At 34.0% G+C, this 20,941-nt stretch overlaps 1 protein-coding gene and 1 non-coding gene across 3 annotated transcripts in view; both read right to left on the bottom strand.

Annotated features, from left to right (window-relative positions):
* The window catches only part of LOC118193555 (uncharacterized), a 292,528-nt gene extending 277,388 nt beyond the window's left edge, over positions 1–15,140 (bottom strand). For both annotated transcript variants that reach the window (XM_085821089.1, XM_085821090.1), the window contains exon 1: positions 14,904–15,140. The gene's annotated coding sequence lies outside the window, so the exon portion shown is untranslated. The remainder of the gene's footprint in view (positions 1–14,903) is intronic.
* A 5,308-nt stretch (positions 15,141–20,448) lies between these two features.
* Positions 20,449–20,555, bottom strand: LOC118194689 (U6 spliceosomal RNA). Its single transcript, XR_004759132.2, has one exon. It is a non-coding gene; the product is annotated as a U6 spliceosomal RNA (small nuclear RNA).
* Positions 20,556–20,941: the final 386 nt, after the last annotated feature.

Raw genomic sequence — 20,941 nt, 5'->3', positions numbered from 1 at the left:
AAATCTATTAAAACAAAAGTTACGCAGCATTCTAAATAACTACATACTTTCATTACAAAATACGACTGAAGACGTGAATTATGGTGATGTCCCAGTTCAGTCTTCTTCCAAAACAGCATGACGATTTTATTCCCAGTTCATCCTGAACTAAAAATATTCCTTGGACATTATTGCCATTTCATCCTTGTTTTCCACAATTCCTATAAATATAGAGGAGCATAAGTTTATGATCCTCAATCCGCCGTTATTATACCAAAACAATCGCGGGATTCACATGAATCTATCTTCGCATATAACCTCGCTTAACGACTAATTACTGGTAGTAATTTTTAGCCCAAAGGAGCGTTAGCCCAGAAGGGCTATTATTCTCGAAACGGCAGGTTGCGTTGAATCACTCTTAAAGTCTGAATCACTTTTCAAAATGTCGCTACCAAATATAATCGCCCTGTGTTATATTTAAAGAAATTAAATAAGGAAGAGTATGCATGAAAGTGTGCAAGTTTTTCGCATTGTGAAAAAATCTGATGTGTACACCACATGACTTCCTTGTATTGGAATATTAAATTATACCCATACTTTCTTGCATTTCATTTAAACTTATTGGATTGAATTAAATCTACTTCGCCGACAGCGCATAAACCACAATCGAATAAATGCATTCTTTAAAATTCACTCTAGTATTTGTTTATCATAGCGACACTCTGGCGCTAGATTCACTTAACAGTATTAATAATTATATAACAGTTAACTTATATAATAATTATATAACGGAAACTAAGTCAACTGTTATATAATCGAATAATTATATAACAGTTAATGTATATATTTCGTTCATATTATAACTCATAATGCACAAAATTTATATCATTTAAAGAATAGAATTATTTAATCGTTGCCACATGTTCTATTCAAATACTATAATAAAGTTAGCATGATGTATAAAAGAAATTAAGCAAACAAAACAAAAAAGGAACAGTTTTTCACAGACGATTGAGTATTTCTCATTAAATTAATTCAGCTCTCACTTCGCGAGAAGGCAAAAATACATAAAAACTCAAAATATCTATATTAAAAATTACGAAGTAAATCTCAAACACTTATTTCCTCGAAAAATTTCCAGAAAGAATTATGCATGATTTAATTGGCAATAATAAATGAATGCGTTATCTTTGTAGTTGTAAAGCTAAGTTTCTCTAGATTGGCAACAAATCCACTAGTCTCCTGTTTCAAATGGAAACATCAATGGCCGCCATTAAAAACAGGCTTAGCGGCAATTAAACAACTTTAAAGTTGCTGATAATTCTAAAAATATTGCACACAGATTTACTAAAGGCATAAATTCAATTCTTAACCGGAAGATAAAAATAACATAATTCAATCATTTTTAAAGCAAAAAATGTACAATTTACAAACATATAAGAGTGAAGAAACTGAGATCACTGAGCCGGGTAACAGAGTGGATATGTATATAAATATATTTATATACGTTTGGTGCGGCCGATTGCAATCAAAATACGAGGTGCACATCTACATGTTATAGCAGTCCTATATACAAAATTTCAACGTTCTGAGGCTACTCGTTTTTGAGTTATGCGAGATACGAACGTACGCACGCACGTACGTACATACGTCCGTACAGACGCCACGAAAAATTCTCTTCAGAATTAATTTTAAAGCAGTTTTATAATTTTTTTAAGGAAAAGAGTATTTTATTCTGTCCTTACGTACAGATATCACGCCAAAACATCGTTAAATTGCATTCGATTGCGGTCAAAATGGATATTTTCGTTGAAATATGCTGCCTGAAACTTTTCGTGATTACAATACTTCCTTTTTACTTCGTACAAGGAAGTAAAAACGACGGTATCTAGAGCTCGTGAGCATATCGGTTGGTCCCTAAACGAATGGAAAACCGTGGCTTGGTCAGATGAGTCACGATTTCAGTTCGTAAGAGCTGATGGGTAGGGTTCGAGTGTGGCGCAGACCCCACGAAGCCATGGACCCAAGTTGTCAACAAGGCACTGTTCAAGCTGGTGGTGGTTCCATAATGCTCTGGGCTGTTTTTATATGGCATCTGGTGCAATTGAACCGATCATTGACTGGAAATGGATACGTTCAGCTACTTACAGCCATCACTTACAGCCATTCATGGACTTCACATACTCAAACAACGATGGGATTTTTATGGATGACAATGCGCCATGTCACCGGGCCACAATTGTTCACGATTGGTTAGAAGAACATTCTGGACAATTCCAGCGAATGATCTGGCCACCTAGATCGCCCGACATGAATCCCATCGAACATTTATGGGACATCATCGAGAGGTCAGTTCGTGCCCCTGCACCGTCAACCCTGCACCGTCAACAATTTCACAATTATGGACGTCTATAGAGGCAGCATGGTTCAATATTCCTGCAGGGGACTTCCAACGACTTGTTGAGTCCATGCCACGTCGAGTTGCTGCTTTTCGCCGGGCAAAAGGAAGACCGACAAAATATTAGGAGGTATCCCATGACTTTTGTCACTTCAGTGTACGTTTCTCGCATTGTGAAAAAACAATGTACTTACATCCATCAAATTTTGAATTACGCAATCCTCCATCCCAAACATGGGCAACTGGAAGCCCGAATTTGGAATTTTCAACTTGTTTCATTGTCTACTTCATATCCTGTGAAAGTTTAACAAATTTTTACTAACGAACGCAACTATTTCAAAGCGAGCATTGACAATACTGCATGGAATAAAACACTTTTATCTCCAGCGCGTGAGACTGTGTATCGGAAATTCTAAAGATATGCTGTTTTTGTTTTGTGATTTTGCTCTTGAATCTAATTTTATGCGACACAAGCGCCAACAACGTGATATTTCATAAATAAACACACAAAACGTTAATAAAAAACAAAGAAAGATTTTGCAAAGCCATCCTAGAAAACTGAACATAGATATCATAAACTGAGAAAAGTCTGGGAGGACAGAAAAAAATGTATGAGAACACTTAATGTTGCATCCGAAATTCTATACGTATATTGCTATGTTGCTTTTCAAAGTTTTGTAATTTTGCTGTTGAATTGTACATGGCGTAAGTATAAAGAAAATTATGCTTAATAATAAAGCTCAAAAGATGACAACAACAAAAAAAAAGAGGTGTTAGTACGAGTGAGTTTAAAAACAGACTGGTCGACTGCGAGCTCAGCGAGAACGTAAAAAACCTTAATAAACCCTTTTGTGTGACCGTTAAAAACTGAAACCTTTCAGTTTTTTTTTAAAATTATTTTATTATCTTCACGGGTTTTCGGGTTTAAGAGCTATAAATTATGGTAGAACGGCGATACGTAAGATCTGAACTCTGAATAATACAGAGCCACATAAAAAGCATAGAATCTAAGTAGTTAAGAAATACAACCATCTTTTATTCTCTAAATATCTGGATAGCAAAGGAAACACTGTTTAACGGAGCTTCTCCAGTGCCGCTTAGGTAGTGAAACAATAGAGAAAGGCAGCACTGAAACACGATATTAGTCATCTCTAAGTTCTCAACAGTTCGTCTCAGAATAGCGAACGTGAAATAGGAAATGGTCAAAAGACTGGTCTTCCAATACAGCCGCTCGTATAATGGTTCCTAAAAGAAGGGATGCCTTCGCGAAGGACTTTCTAATGGAAACTGGCTCGTGTACACGTTACACATGGGAAAACCTCGAAAACGCCCATGCAGTCAGCCCATTCGCCTGGAATCGAGCCCAGGTCGGAACTACCAGTGTTGAGCGATTTTACCGTTCGGCCACTGGTGGTGTTTAGAGGAAAGGAAAAGATAAAAGAACGACAGTTAAATACCTGATATTTTTTTAGTAGAACTTGGCAGCCAAATAATATCTTCTTCTTCCTCATTTTCCACTTGCGCTATCCGTTCATCTTTGCACAGGCACAGTAAAATTAAATTGAAATTTTTTGTCTATTTTATCTGTTTGATACTTTATTTATCTTTTTTGTTTTATATTAATTAATATCTATTGGTTTTGGTTACATACAAGAGCACAAAGTACAGCTGCAAAGTTTAAATAAGCAATCATCTGTGGTCCAGGCACGAATTTATCGATTTTGCATGATTCTCATGGAGAAAATTGATTCGACTTACGAACATTTCGGTTGACGAACAGCCTTCAGGAACGAATTAGTTTCCCGAACAGAGGTTTCACTGTATATGCTTGTAAAATACAAAATATGAAACAAAATTATTAAACTTAATTGGAACCAATTCGCAATTTCTGGCATTTTCCACTTCTCGAAATTACTGGAAGGCATATGAGGGCCGAATACGGTTACAGTTACATATAAGAATTAATTACATTTATTCGGTCACGATACCAATTACAGTTATACATAGAGCGAAGCAAAATGTCACCAAGTTTGGCGACGTTTGGCGTTTTCTCGCCAATTCAGTGAGATAGCCATTTACTCAATGTTAAATAGACTTGGCTCCTGTAATTTATTTTTCCGGCAAAGCATCATCTCTGCAAAGTTTCATGTTAACATAATACAAAAAGTACTCAAATTTTACATATATAGAAAACTTGTAATAACATTTATGTATTTAACTGCCACAAATAATTCGTAGGTAACCTCATACTGGCGTAACACCAGTTAGTACGGATAAATAAGGTTCTACTCTACCCATAACGTATGGCACAAAGGTGAGTCTGGAAAGTGCTACAAAGTATCTTTTAAATTTCTTTCTAGAAGAGGCCGGCACGTGCCCCAGAGCATGACAATGCAGCACACCAGTTTGTGCACTCATAATTTCAGCTTAATGTCTTGAAATGACTTTACGTATCGGGGAAACGAAAACACAGAAGAAGAGATAAGTTATCGCATAATTTATAACATCGTAAAAATAGCGGGAATCTTTAATTTCTTTTTTTTTTTAATTTTATGTTTTTACGCACTGAGTAAGTAGAAGAGTTTTAAATGCAACACATTTGCAGTGTCAACGTCATAAAATTATGGCTAGTAAAATTTAAAATATGTATGTACATAACATCTTTTATCTTGACAATTTTGCTAAGAAAATGATGTAGGAGATATTTATTGTAAGACATAGAATAACATTTAAGTAAAAACATTAATGATCGAGATAAGTTTTTGCTTAAGTTCCAAAATAATTTCTTCTCAGCGCCGCATTTTTATTTCTCAGAAGAAAAACTCTTCACAGTGATAAACGGTCACAAAGTCACAAATTTATTCAAAATTTAATATTTATTACACTCTCTATCATATTTAAGAATTTTAAGTTTAAAAATAAGTCTACGCAAATAAAAAATTGATCAAAATAATTCATAAATACGCAAATAAAAAAATTGATCAAAATAATTCTGAAATTTTGTTCTTTTATTCATTAGAAAGAATTTTTAAGTACAAAAATAACGTAAAATGACTTTTAAAATAGTATACAAATTTAGAATCAGACTATTCTTATCTGCATTTGCCGTATCAAGCTATTTTCCATTCTTATTCTAGATTTCACACTCGTATCAAGAAGTCTAAGCAAATCGTCTGCTTCATATGCCTTGTTCGTCATTTGTCTCTGTATATACCAGGGATGGCCGACTTTCAAACCGGTAAAAAGACGAATGTTGGAATTCAGAAAATTCGAGAGTCGTAACTAGATTTTTCAAAAGTTAAGTAAACCTTTCTTGTTTCTAAAATTCTACAATGAGATGAAATTTATACTGATCTTCTCAAACTTATTTCAGTGAAGAGAAAATTTGGTTCTTATCAAATAAAAAGCTATTTTCCATAATATTAATAAATTCTCTTTAGACATAAGAAACACAAAAATATAACTCCTCCATCTTAAAAAAAACTACTAGTGCAAACTTTCAGATTAGACCTTTAGAACATCTTCTGATGTTGCCATTCCGACAAAGCATGACTCTATTTCCTTTATTTATAATTCACGATATTTACATAACTTTAGTCAGATCTTAGAACACTTTTTATTCTGAAGTTTCCATTTCGGGAAAACTTAACTCTACTTCCTTTATTTATAATTCACGATCTTTACACCTTAACTCCATATTTACAGCATTTTGAAAGTCCCACGGTGGGCTCTAGCCGTTTAAAAGCATTGGCCACTAGTGAGGCCGGAAGCGGTGGCCACTTTATTAGGGAGGCACCTAATCGATGGGCCACTGTTGCCTCCTATGAAGAGAAGGACAAATTAGATCCCTGCCTTCTCAGGGATTCGAACTTGAGCCCTTCAGTGCGCTAGTTAAAGTTACTAACCACTTTCCCGTCTGGGCGGCAGATTTTAAAAGTAGTGAGGCAGGCTTCAAATGGAAAGAAACGTCTAATTCTGAACAATCATTCAGAATTTATTGCAAGTTTCCAAAGCACAAACTCCACATCAATTGGCCGCAAATTTCTCATCAATTTGGACGTCTAACTAACTTCTATATTATTTTTAACTTGTAACTATGCATGATACTAAATATTTCTGATCCATTACATGCGTCTTCTCTTTCGCTCACAGACACCCAATTTAGTTTCTACCGCTACTATTTGATTCAGAAATTCGGTAGAGTCTTCCTATACAGTATCATCCACCAGTATCAGTCTATCCATTCGTATAGAACCCACAAGCAAATTTAACTTTTAAAGATTTTTTTAAAATAAAATACTTTGATAAAATGAGTACAGTGTTTTTGAATAACAGTACCAAATTTCTGAACGAACAAGGAATGAAATAAAATAATTACATTTGGGCTCTGATCAGTTTATACCACTCGCGTGCGAAAGCCGCGCTATTCCCCCCCCCCTGGTATACACAGTCGAGCACATTTGTTTTCGGACACATGTGTTTTCAGTTTTATTCGCAAACATCAGTCAATAAATATTAGCGAAATGAATTTGTCTTTCTTTCACATTTATAAGGTTATACTTGATCTAGTACTGCTACTTTAGTCTATAACCCTAAGAACATGTAGCGCGTTACCGCTATGTCTGAGATAGCATGACAAAGTCTTACAAAGGTTTTAAAGCACCCTTCTTATCTAAAAAGAATTTGAACATAAGAGCACGCCTTTGTGCTATAAATAACTACAACTTGTAGAAATGCAAATTAAAATAAGAAGAGTCAATTCAATCTAAGCGTTGATCTGTTGTCTAAGACTACACAGTTAAATACTAAGCTATAAGCTAGCTCAATAAATTACCAGCGCATCAGATTCAAGCACCGGCGGCAAGAGAATGCAAAGCCGAGAATAGTTAGATTAACTAGAGCTGGCAGAATCTAACTACGTAGCACGCATGCCAGAAGCACACTCTCTCTCAAGATACTGATTCTGATGCTAATTATGAAATGCTTATGTGGCTCCGACAAGACAAAAAAGGCTTACAAATTAAAATAACTAATCGTAAAATTAAACGAAACCCTACACTTTTTGTCATGTTCACTTCAAATACAGAAATGTTAAAAATTTTGCTAAACGCAAGTAATATTTCCAAATGTAGACCATAATTCTTCTGCAGTATTTTCATTAAAAAATTATGACAAGAAACTTCGTTTCCCAAAACATCTCAACAAAACTTTCAAGTGTCCGAACTATTATATGCGTTACTTATTAACACTCTTCAAATAAACTATTTTTATAAGGGATATTTTAATGATATTTATTTTGTAACACACCAAGCTTAAAGAAAAGATAATATATTAGAAAAAACTTGGAGTCTATGTTTCAATAATTTAGTACATCTATGCAAATAAAAAGCATCAGAAAACAAATGTGAGCCACTGTATATGTAATTTTAAGAATTCTTGGCAGATAAAACTAAGGTAAAACAGTTGTTCTAATTAACTGCAGTCTTCCTCAAATAATCGATAGGTTCTAATATATGCTTTGCTGATGTATCAAAATTCTAGGCAGCAGAGAATCAAGAACAAACTACGTAGATTGAGCCGGAAGTTCGGATTCCTGAAAGAGATTGATTATTTTGTAAGAAAAGAACGACACAAATTAGGTGGAGACTCCAGATTAATGATAGGTCTCTAAAATGATCGTGAGTTACCCGAAACTAGTAACGAAATTCACATTTCTTACCAGACATATTTGGCAACTGTTGCAGTCACGCTTGAAATAATATACCCGAGTAATATGTCATGGTGAATTATTTCAAGAAAGTTAATTCTTCCAACCACTTCCCAAAGCGAAAGATGGTAGTTTTCTTATTGCTCGAAATGGTAGCGCTAAAATTCGATAGGAACTGAAGCTTAACTTTCAAGATCTAGTAACTTATTAAAATCTAGAGCTGATATGAAACAACTGTAATAATAATACTACAGAGTTCATACATTAATTCATGAAACTTTGTTTATTAAACAGTAAGATTTTCTCTTACAACTTGTGGCACCATATATTATACGAAGTAAAGGGTTTACATTACTTGAATTTTTGAGTGCAGCCGACTGCAACGAAAACGGGAGATGCACTACTATATGTTATAGTAATTCCATATACAATATTTCAACGTTTCTACGGCTACTCGTTTTTGAGCTATGCGAGATACATATAAAAGTACGTACAGACGTCACGAAAAAATTCTCTTCTGAATCCATTTTACAATCCGTTTTGGAAAAACGATTCTTTTATTCTTTCCGTACATGCAAATGTTAAGCAAAAACATCGTTCAAAATGGATATTTTCGTTGAAATGTGATAACCGAAATTTTTCGTGAATATAATACTTCTTTTACTTTGTACAAGGAGTTGATTTCTTTATTCTTTCCGTACATACAGATGTCACGCAAAAACATCGTTTAAAGGCTTCGAGAGCGGTCAAAATGGATATTTTCGTTGAAATGTGATACCCGAAATTTTTCGCGAATACAATACTTCTTTTACTTTGTACAAGGAAGTAACAATTTATCAGTTACAAAGTTCTGAGATTTTCACAGATTATGAAACAAACTACTCTCCCTCTTTTAAAATAATATAAAAAAATATATTAACTGCGTGATTTTCTATATTTTTTTTAAATAAGCTGTGAAGTAGAAGGGAAAAAAATCAAGTATTCGAATCTCGAATCTTTTGGAGATTTGTACACACACAAGGCATTTAGTGTTCCCATCCTTATTTAAAATGCAATACATATATATATCTTTATATATACAAGCAGCTAAAGTGTGCGTCGCCGATAGTTTATTGTTGCTCCTCGGAAAAATGAGCACGGAAATTAACGTTTCCGCAGTTTTTAATTAATATCTCAACCGATTAAAGTCGTACGAAGATGAGAACGGTATCGATGGATTCGAAGAATTTTTTGGAATCCGAGGATACGCGTCTCGAATTTTAACTCGGCGCCGTTCCGTAGATATTCGAAAAAAAAGAATTTGGCATGTAGCCGAATCCCTCTAATAGGAAAAACCCAAGAAAGAACGTGGAAAATAAAGGGAAAAATTAGTTTTTAATTAATATCTCGGCTAATTAAAGTCCCAAGAAGACGCGAATGGTCAAAATGGCGTGCCACGGACCTGCGGAATCCAACGGTGTGCTTCGCTAAGCCAGCCGTTTCGAAGGAGATGATGTTACTTCACCCTACATATATATGCGGCTTAAGTTTCTGTTTGTCGTCGATAGTTTATTGGTTGCTTGCGTAACTGTACTAGCCAATGGTGTGAAGTTGCCACGGCATAGGGTTGCCGTTTCAATTGAGACGTAGACAATTTCCTGTAAAACTTGCCTTTGCTATGACCATAAGTCTCAGGGCCAAACGCTTAAGCGCGTTGGTATTTTTTTACCTGAGCCTGCATTTAGACACGGTCAACTTTATGTTGCCTGTTCAAGAGTTCGTGAAAGAACGGACATAAAATTAAAAATATTGGATGGTCCTCTGCAAGGCGAGCTTAAAAATGATGGAAAGATCTACACAAGAAATGTTGTGTACAAAGAGATCTTTGACATGTGAATTAACATTTCATTATTTAAATCATTTTTATTGATTGAGCTAGCGGTGGACTCTTAAGAAATGTACCGCCAGAGGTTTCTTTCATTGTACTTTAAGCAATTAAGCAAGTAGAAGGTGTGTGCGTGTGTGTGTGTGATTATGGCAAAGCCTCGAGGGCTATCTGCCTAAGAGGAGGGATGCTTTCGTGGAGGACTTTCTAAGGGAAACTGGCTCGTATACACGTTACACATGGGGAAAACCACGAAAACGCCCATGCAGCCAGCCCGTTCGCGGGATTCGAACCTCGGACCGAACTACCAGTGTTCAGCGACTTTACCGCTCGGCCGCTGGTGGGCCGCAAGTAGAAGGGGGAAACCCCGTGGGACAGTTAGCAAAGGGGCGTCCTCGCCGTCTGCCCTGGGTAATTCAGTTTAAATTAGCAGACACCTTTGAACAAATCATTTTAATAACAATTTATAATATCTACAACAGCGGTCATTTCGTATGACCGCCCGGCTTTCTAGTATATATATATATTAAAAATATAAAATCTGCTACCACCGAAACACTTCTACCGAAACACATCTGATGCCGATTTCTTTTTGTGGCAATCAGTCTTATAATCATCTGAAGAAAATTAATCATTCTCAGTGTGGTACAATTATGAGATACTATGTTGAATTTATTCGAAATATCCTTCCCTTACAGAAATAACACTAAATATAAACGCAACAAAATTTATGCTTATGGCGAAATTTACCAGAAACTTATTATTTGAGTAACACAGATTGTAGAGCTCTAATTTTCGCCCTCATTTTTCCGAGTGGTTACAGCCTCGCAAGCTGGAGATAAAAATCTACTTTATTTCTTAAGTTGTTGCCACTGCTCGCTTTCAAATCCTAGAGTTTGTTAATAATAAATTCTAAGTTTTACGATGAAATAAAAATAGCACTGACAAACATTAAATACATTATTCCCGATTCCAAAAATTCAGGGGAGCAAGCCATTTCGACTATTCCCATCTTCGACTATTCCCATCGTACGACTTTAATCAGCCGAAATATTAATTAAAAACTCTGAAAGTGCTAATTTTCGCACTCATTTTTTCGAGTGGGAACAGTCTCGCGCTTTGAAGATAAAAATGCTTCATTTGGTAAAGTATTGCTACTGCTGGCTTTTAAATCGTTAGGTTTGTTAACCAAAAATTTGTAAGTTTAACAAAATCTATACATGCAAAGAAGAATGTCTGTTTGTATGTTTGTTGGCGTTATTGATTTCTGATACATTATGATATATTTTTTGCCACATTTAATCGACTAAAATTGAATATAGGTGAAATAGTGAATGGAATTTCAGCTTTGAGGACCATTTGATTAACGAAAATCATTAAAAACTGCGTGCAATTGTTGCTGTTATAAAGAGAGAGAATTAGCTTATTTTTCTATCGAAATTTTTTTTGTGGGTTCATTCCATACTACATGAGACTGAAAAATGTATAACTATGAATCATATTTTTTGCATCGTTATTACAGAAGGATTACAAGCGGTATCGTTCTCTCTGTTGCTAAATGCATTACTCTCAGTCTAACTTGACCGGCATCGGATACTTTCGCTGGTACTAAATAAAGTTAAAAAAAAATAAATGAAGCTAAATATTAATGTTCTTACGTTGGATTTAATTCGCATTTAAATTTTTAATTTATAACTTAGATTATAACATTAATATTAGCTCGGGAACAGCATTTTAAATATCTGACCTTGACTACAACAATTTCACGATGCGCCAAAATATTAATGTGTTTCATATCGTCAAACTACTCTGGAAGTATGATGCTTAATGAAGGCAAACTAAATACGTACGCCATCAAACAACATTTTCAACTGTAACAGCTTACCAAAATGGTATCACTCAGAATTTGCCGATATGACTGATCTTCCGACAGATTGGTAAATGAGGTTCAAGCGTGCTCTACTGTCTGACTTCATTTCTGAAGCTGCTCTCGGTTAAAAGTCGGATGAAGATTAGGTAGATATCTCTCACTTTCCTCTCCAGATTTAAATATCTGGCTGTAACGAAAGGTTTCCGCCAAGAAACGTTTTTAATAAACTTAGGAAAAAAACATAAAAGCAATATCTTTAGTGCAGATAGTAATCACCACACAAATCTATGATTTTCTGCCAAAGTTTTGGTAGTTTTCAAAGACTTCGGCCTAAAAACTTGGTGGCTGCGAGTCCAAAAGCAAATCAACCTTATTTCGGACATCATGTGCAGAATGGAAGATAGCACCACAAAGATGTAGCCTCAGGTGTGATAAAAGGTATAAGTCCAAAGCAGCGATGTCGGCCTACATGGTGGGTATGACTAAAAGATCCCATTCAAGTCCGTACAGAGTCCAGCCAGTGCATACATGTGGTCTTGCATTATCTTGATGGAACATTACTTGTTTTGCGACGGAACTCAGTTCGACGTTTTTCCTTGATAGCAGCGTCAACACGGAGTACTCGCTATACACCTTAAAGTCAACAGTTTTACCTTTTTCCAGATACACTTTGTGGATAATACCATGGCAATCCCACCAGATACAAAGCATGATCTTTTTGTTAGTCAAATTGCGCTTTCCGTCACTGCCGACGGGCTCACCGGCCGCACCCTAACCGCCTTTTTGGCCTGTGTTTTTTAAATAAATCCCCTTTTCATCACAAGTGACGATCCTGTCAGAATTTAGTCCTTGCGTTGAAATACGAGCAGATTAAGCTAAGTTTAAACACGTGTATCCTTATCTGCTTGAGTCTGCTCAGGCGGCACCCAGGGATTTGTACTTTAAATTTATGCGATTCATATCGCGACAATGGACATGGCATAGCGTCTAACTCCTTACCAAGATCTCGAGTGGTTTTCACGCTGATCGTTTTCCACAAGTTCTGGCAGGCGGGGCTCATCAACATCAGTAGGCCGGCCAGAGCGCTCTGCTTCTTGAATGTGTTTTTTAACTTGCGGTACCAAAACTTCACAGTGTCATATGATACAACATTAGTACCTTAAGCTGTACACATGATTTGGTGACATTCTATAGCTGTATTTTTGCAACGGAACTGGAAGTAAATGATGGTTCTACTCTGGTAGCTTTATAGTTCCATTTCAAACACCTTAGCGATAATGATATTCTTTTTTACAAATTTCACTCTCAATCAAGTCTTTTCCTTTCAAATGCCAAAAAACCTTTGACAAAATATGATTAAATACTCCAACGTGAACTGTTTGCGCAGACGATATTTGCGGTGGCGGGAAACTTTCGTTAAAAACCCAATATAACAACAGCATGACGTTTAAACACGAACCTGAATTTTTGTCTTCATTTACATGCTTCTCGTACATCGCTGTTCGATGTTTTGCAACATATAAAACAAGAAAGCTGTATATTTTCTGAAAATCGCGTGAAAGAATATTACGCAAAAGTCTGCACCACTTTTTTTTAGCCCAAAAGAGACATTGATCCTGAATGAGATATTAGTCTCGAATGGCATTTTGCGTTGAATTACTATAAATGGCGTATCACTATTCAAATTGTTCCCAACAAATATTATTTATTATAATTTTTGTTATACTCTGTATTATATTTAAAGAAATTAAATAATGAAGAATCAGCATGAATGACTGCATGTTTTTCGCATTGTGGAAAAACAACGGTACCTAGAGCCATCCAATTTTGAATAACGTAGTCCTTCACCATAACATGGGCACCTGGAAGCCCGAATTTTGAATTTCGAATTTGTTTTATTATCTATTTCATATCTGCAAAACTTTAATGAACTTTTGATTAAGAAATTCAACGATTTCAAAGCGAACAGTGGCGATAGTGTACAGAATAAAACATTTTTATCTTCAGCGAGCGAGACTTCTATCGGAAATTCTAAAGATATGTTTTTCTTAAATTATATTATTTTGTGATTTTGCTGTTGAATCTAATTTTATGTGGCCAAGAAAGTGATATTTAATAAATACGGTAAACACACAAAACGTTAATAATAATTTTTTTTTTTTAAAGAGAGTTTGTAGAGCCATTTAGTAAAACAACGGAGCATTGATTCGATAACCGAGAAAAGACTGAAAACAAACAGAAAAATGTAAGGCAACACTAAACGCTGCATCCGGATTTCTAAACCTACTATAAGACATACCGAAATAGTAGTGCAGATTAATAGTCTAAAAATGTAAAAAAACTATTCATTTTAATGATTCGATAATAACTATTTCGACCAGGCAAACAAACTGCAGTTCCTATTTGTAGTATCTTAAGTGCAAAGAACATGACATTTTAATAAATAAAAGCCCACACAAAATGTTAAAAATACGTGTAATATAAAATCTCAAGTTTTTCAGAATTTTTTATTTTGTTTATTTAGTCAGGTAATACTGTTGTAGCTAAATTGTTTACTTAATGAGAAAAATTAAATGATACTTCAACAAATGGAATAAACTTAATAAGTTAATATTCCTAATATAAATTAATTGAACAAAATTTAAATATCTAAGGAAAATAATAGCACCGATATTAGCTAGAAAATTAAAACATTCCCCCCCCCGTTTTCTGCCTTTAGATTTCTGTCAATATATCTATGTAAGAAAAATGTTTAATTAGATTCACAATTTTTTCCCCAAATTTAATCTTTTTGTAGTTCTTTTTAAAAAAAGTAGTAAGAGAATAATTAAGCAATCGCCTTCTATAAAGTTCTTTGTAAAACGGGGGGGGGGCGGAGTGAAAAAAAATCAGCATCAACAGAAGATATTTTAATTTTCTTCAACCCAGATTGTTCAGAATTACAAAAATTTGCATTTTAGCCTTAGTATTTTTCGGCAGTTTTAACCCGGCAAATTTCAAAATAGGTCAACATTGACACTTTCATGCTTCTTCAAACGGCGGCACTTTGCATAATTCGAATAAAATATAAATAAAACAAGCTTACCTTTGCCTCTCTCAGTGGCACATTTACCCCAAAATGTGTTCGGAAGCACACGAAGACCTGGTAAACGAAGAAAAAATCCGAAGCGGTAGAAAATGCAGCACTATCCACAAAAAAATTTGATTACGCTTTTCTGTTCGAATTCACTCAAGAAGTTGCGCAAGAGCCACTCAGCACGAACATTTCGTACGACGTAGGACTTTCAGCCTGCTACTCGTCTGTCTTTCTATCTGTCACTGTTTTTCTCTCGGCATCATCCTCGGCACTTACAAAAAGGAAACCACGTGCTTTACACTATAGTCACGTGATTTTACGAGTTGCAGCTGTTGGATACGCAAGCTTGATCTTCCATAGCTGGATGTGGTAGGTTGCCAGATTTGGCGAAAGTCGCGTTTTTTCTTGCTTTTAACGTAACTCTGCTTAATAGATAAAATTGAAGAGTTGCCGCTGGATTATTAATTTGATCCGAAGGATGGAACCTAATATCCGTATAAACTACGTTTCTGTTCAGAGAATTTTTGTCCCTTCATTTACTAAGCTATGCAAATAATGTAATTAGTGGAAAATTTAAGTAACATTTATTACATAATTAATTATGCTTGCATTAATTCGAGAAATAATTCCCAAAATATGAAATTAAAATTTTTAAAATGCAGCCTCAGAACTTTAGGTTAATGTCTGTCATTTGAAAAATTTACCATTAAAATTAACATTCGCATTTAATTTTAAAATTAATATTTTCGTCAGCCGGTTCGACCGGAATCGAACCGAGGTCGGAACTACCAGTGTTCAGCAACTTTACCGCTCTGCCGCTGGTGTGCCCCTTTTGAAAGCTTGCCTTCAATGTTTAACAACATAATTTGAATTTAAATATGTAGATTAAAAGAATAAAATTCTCCAATCAGAGATTGATTTCATCTGTTCAGGCAGAATTTAAAAAGGGAGATATACACAATCAACAACTAAAGTGATACTCAAATTCTGTCTTTTTAATTACAAACGGCAACAATTTTAAATTCGTATAATTATCAATCCGAATAATGTGCAGTAATGTAACTATTTTAAAGAAAGTAAATTTATTTTTAATTCGCAGAATATGTTAATTGGATATACTTATTCACTGAGAATAAAAGCATGAAATTTTAATTTACTTAACTAATTAATTTAATGTTTTTTTAGAATGAATAAAATATGATTATGCGCTAAAACTCAAGGAATTCTAGCACTCAAGGAGTCATATTACTCGGAAGTGGATTTACATTACTTTAAAGCACTTTAGCTTTATCACTTGTTAAATGTATTGATTTCAAGGTTCTGGGCTAAGTAATTGGGATTATTTACCCCAGAACAATCTGTTTTCATTTACTGAGTGCCATTTTTGTTATCGCAATACCGAAATCTTACAAAATTGCAAAAGAAGCTTTTCACTTACCCGCTATAAAATACTTTCAAATTTTTTTATGGCAGCCGCTATGAGACGGTACTTGAATTTCCTATTATTTAGTTGCCTTCCAAAACAATATAAGCATTCTATAAAATATAAATATTTTATTTATAGTATTCTTCTAATATTTACATGCAAGTTATCGTTCTCTTCCTCATTCGAAGCTATAAATTCTGTTTTTATTTTTGAGTATTGCCATTCAGTAATGTTAATTTATATAAAATGTATAAAAATGTTATATAAAAAAACAAACGATTTCGTTAATACATAAAAAAGCGAGTTATTTTTATTTGCATTAAAAATAATAGAAATCTAGATTCCGAATTCAAGATTTTGCTCTAGTAAGCACTTTATAATGAAAGGAATATAAAATGAGTTCGTGTATTCCTGATATTTATATATATATCCAATCTGTTACCTGGCTCAGTGATCTCAGTTTCTTTACTCTTATATCTTTGTAAATTATACATTTTTTGCTTTAAAAATGATTGAATTATGTTGTTTTTATCTTCCGGTTAAGGTTTTTATGCCTTTCGTAATTCTGGAAGCAATATTTGTACAATTATCAACAATTTAAAAGCTGTTTAAGTGCTGTTTAAGTGTTTAAGTTATTTCAAATGTAAACAAATATGTCCGCCATGTTATTTAAATAAGTTTTAAATAACATGGCGGACATATTTGTTTACATTTGAAACAGCAGAATTGTAGATTTGTTGCCAATCTAGAGAGACTAAGCTTCGCAACACAAAAATAACGCCTTATTTATTATTGCGAATTAAATCATGCTTAATCCTTTCTGGAATTTTTTCGAGGAAATAAGTGTTTAAGATTTACTTCGTAATTTTTAATGCAGATATTTTGAGTTCTTATGTATTTTTGCCTTGTCGCGAAGTGAGAACTGAATTAATTGAATGAGAAATACTCAATCGTCTGTGAAAAACTGTTTCTTTTCTGTTTTGTTTGCTTAATTTCTTTCATACATCGTTTTAGCTTTATTATAGTATTTGAATAGAACATGTGGCAACGATAATTCTTCAAATGATATAAATTTTGTGCATTCAGAGTGTCGTTATAGTATACAAATATAGTGAATTTTAAAGAGTGCACTTATTCTATTGTAATTTATGCGCTGTCGACGAAGTAGATTTAATTCTATCCAATCAATTTAAATGAAATTCAAGAAAAAATGCGTATAATTTAATATTACGTACAAGGAAGTCATGTGGTGTACACATCAGATTTTTTTTATACATAATAACAATTTTAGGCTGCTGGCAGAGCAATACACCAAAACGGGAGGTTTTTTTTTTTTTTTTTTTTTTTTCCCGTTTACAGACACATACATGATTCGAGAGCATTTGGGCTAACTCCACTTTGGGTTGAAATTATTTAAAAATAGCATATGTTTAGAATTTGCGACAGACAGTCTCGCACGCTGGAGGTAAAAATGTTTTATTCCCTACAATGCTGCCACTGCTCGCTTTAAAATTGTTGAGTTTTTGAATCAAAAATTGTTAAAGTTTTACCAAATATGAAATAGACAATAAAACAAATTCCAAATTCGGACTTTCAGGTGCCCATGTTCGGTTGGAGGACTGTGTTATTCAAAATTTGATGACCCTAGGTACCGCTGTTTTTCCACAATGTGAAAAACGTACATACATTCATGTAGATTCTTCATTATTTAATTTCTTTAAATATAATACATGGCGATAATATTTGGTGGCAAAAATTTGAAAAGTAATTCGGACATTTAAAGTGATTCGACGCAAAATGCCGTTTTGAAACTAATAGCGCTACTGGTCTTAACGCTAATTTGGGCAAAATAAAAAGGCCAGTGCAATGTGTTCAGTGGTTGATGACGCTATGTGTCCCTGTCTTTCCATGCATGAATGACTGACATGAATTTACTCACGGATTATTCATTGTTTAATAGCAGATGTATCATTTTAAAATAGTAAAGGCTAGAACGCTGGAAAAAATTGACTAAACTTCAAAAATAATATCCCATTTATTTACCGCATTCATGCGCTCATGACTAAGCGAAAATCCAATTTTGAAAAGATGCAAGAACCTAAGTTTGATACGCGGAGAGCGAGCGATCTTTGAGAGACGAAGTTTTTTCCTCTCTTCTGCTTTCCGTACGCATTTCCGGGAAGAGTCTCCCTAGTACCGGAAGCGTCCTTCAATAAATTGCCGGCTTTACAATAAACTTTCGGAGGGAAACAGGAAAACCTTGTTGGGTGGGAAATGGCGCTCTTAATAAGTTTCGCTCATTTTATACAAAGCGATTCTGAATTATGAGGCACGAATAAAGAATGAACGTAACTGTTCAGAGTTACAGTTTTAGTTTGCGAACAGCCATAACAAAGATTTTAGCGCAACTAATTGAAAATGAATTATACTGAGATGTATTAATGCAAACACGTTTCTGAAATAACTTGCGAACTGAATTTAATATTTTTATGCAGTATATTAAAGGTTCAATTTGATTGTTTTCAAAATAGTACCTTTATATGTATGCAATGGCGTTCTTCCAAACACGCTCTATACAAATGTTTGACCAGAGACAATCCGGATATTCAAAATTCTTACCAAATTTTTTGGATGTTCGAAAATACCAGGTAACCTTTTCTTTGCGGCCCAAATGCGTGCATTTTTTTCAACTGCAAATGAAGGTTTTTTTTTTTTTTTATTTTTTTATTTTTTTTTATTTTTTGTTGTTGTTTGTTTGTTTGTTCAAAATAGCATCTCTCTTGGCCGGCAGCAATTAGAACACCTCTCTGATTCCGGATAAAAGATATTTCCATATGAACGATTATAAATTCCTAGAACTTATTTGTTCATCTTTCGTGATGATATATGTAGGAACTGCAGCATGCAAAATACTTTGGTTCATATTTTTTTTTTTTTTTTTTTTTTTTAAAGTGCAAAGGAGCGTTAGACCCAAAGGGCTATTTAGTGCCAAAACGGCATTTTGCGTCGTGTATTTTTCTAAGTTGATTCACTTTTCAAACTGTTGCCACCAAATATCGCCCTGCATTATATTTAAAGAAACTAAATAATGAAGAATCTGCATGAATGCATAAGTGTTTCTGGCATTGTCAAAAAACAACGAGACCATCAAATCATTTAGAGCCATCAAACTTTGAATAACGTAGTTCTCCAACCGATTATGAGCACTTGAAAGCCCGAATTTTGAATTTCGAATTTTTTTATTATCGATTTTTTTTAACGGAGGACCCTTACCATTATACCATTACCCTTACCATTATGATTAGTCGTGATTATGATTAGTCGGTTTTGCGCCACGTCCTCCTTTCTCGAGTGAAACCCTCCAATAAAATACTGAAGGGTCACACCATCATCCCTCACCATCCCTTCGTCTCGAATTTATTGTAAAACAATAAAGAATTTATACATGGCCAAACAGTGGCAAACTGTGACATAAGACATTTACATATTTGTTTAACAATATTGGTTAATAACAATAGTTTTAAATAGAAATTTTTGAATACCTAAATATAAAACTGAATTACTTTGAATACCTAAATAGAAAATTTTGAATACCTAACATATAATCAATAAAATTTTATACGTAATAAATATAATCTATAAAATATAATTACGCTTTCTCACAATCTTTTACTTTCCTATACATATAAATCTTGATCAAATCTTATTTTTTCCTATTTATTATAGTCTTAAATATTTATATTATTTGAGACATTATTTCTTACTCTTTCACAATAGTCATTATTTTCAATAGGATAATCATTATTTTCAATAATCTTTGAATCATGTTATGTAACTTGACATAAATCTATACCCAATTTAGTTAAAATATCCATTGCCTTTCTGATTTTCCTTATGATGTGCTTATGCTTTACTAAGAACTTTTTAAAGGCTGAATATTTGTAGATGGCATTCTAATATGGAAATCTTTAGTAACCTGGGAGCTCGTTATATAGTGATCAGGTGATCCTATTTGTCCACAAATACAGATATTTGTGTTTATTATTTTAAATCTTTCAAAGTATTCAGGAAATGGTCCATGGCCTGTGATATACCAGACTATTTGGGGATCTGTAACGAGTTCTTTTAAAAAATGTAGAACGCTTCACGATTTTGCGTGTTATCCTTGCGCAGGGGCCATACTAATCTTCTCTGTATTGTTCCAATTTTAGTATATGTACGGCCGAAGAAATTACTTATTATCTATTTCAAATTTTGGAAACCTTTAACGAATTTTTTTCGATTTCAGCTCGAGCAATGGCACCACTCTAAGGAAAAAAAATATTTTTATCTCCAGCGGGCGAGACTGTTTATCGGAAATTCTAAAGATATGCTGTTTTTAAATATTTCGTGGTACTGCTGTTGAATTGAATTTTATGTGGTTTAAGAACGAAGAACATGATAGTTAATAAATAAACGCAACACACAAAACGTTAAAAAAATGCCCTTTTGGGCATAATATAAAATCTGAAAAATTTCAATTTTTTTAAAATCTATCGACCACAGATAAATACATAATATCCAAAATCGTAAGAATTATTTGTAATTAAAATTCATACACATGATTTTATATTTCAGAAAA

This window comes from Stegodyphus dumicola, chromosome 7 (assembly GCF_044657685.1).
Source record: "Stegodyphus dumicola isolate Sdum_Otavi_A_Nest chromosome 7, ASM4465768v1".
NCBI lineage: Eukaryota > Metazoa > Arthropoda > Arachnida > Araneae > Eresidae > Stegodyphus > Stegodyphus dumicola.
This window is presented reverse-complemented; position numbering and strand designations above follow the sequence as displayed.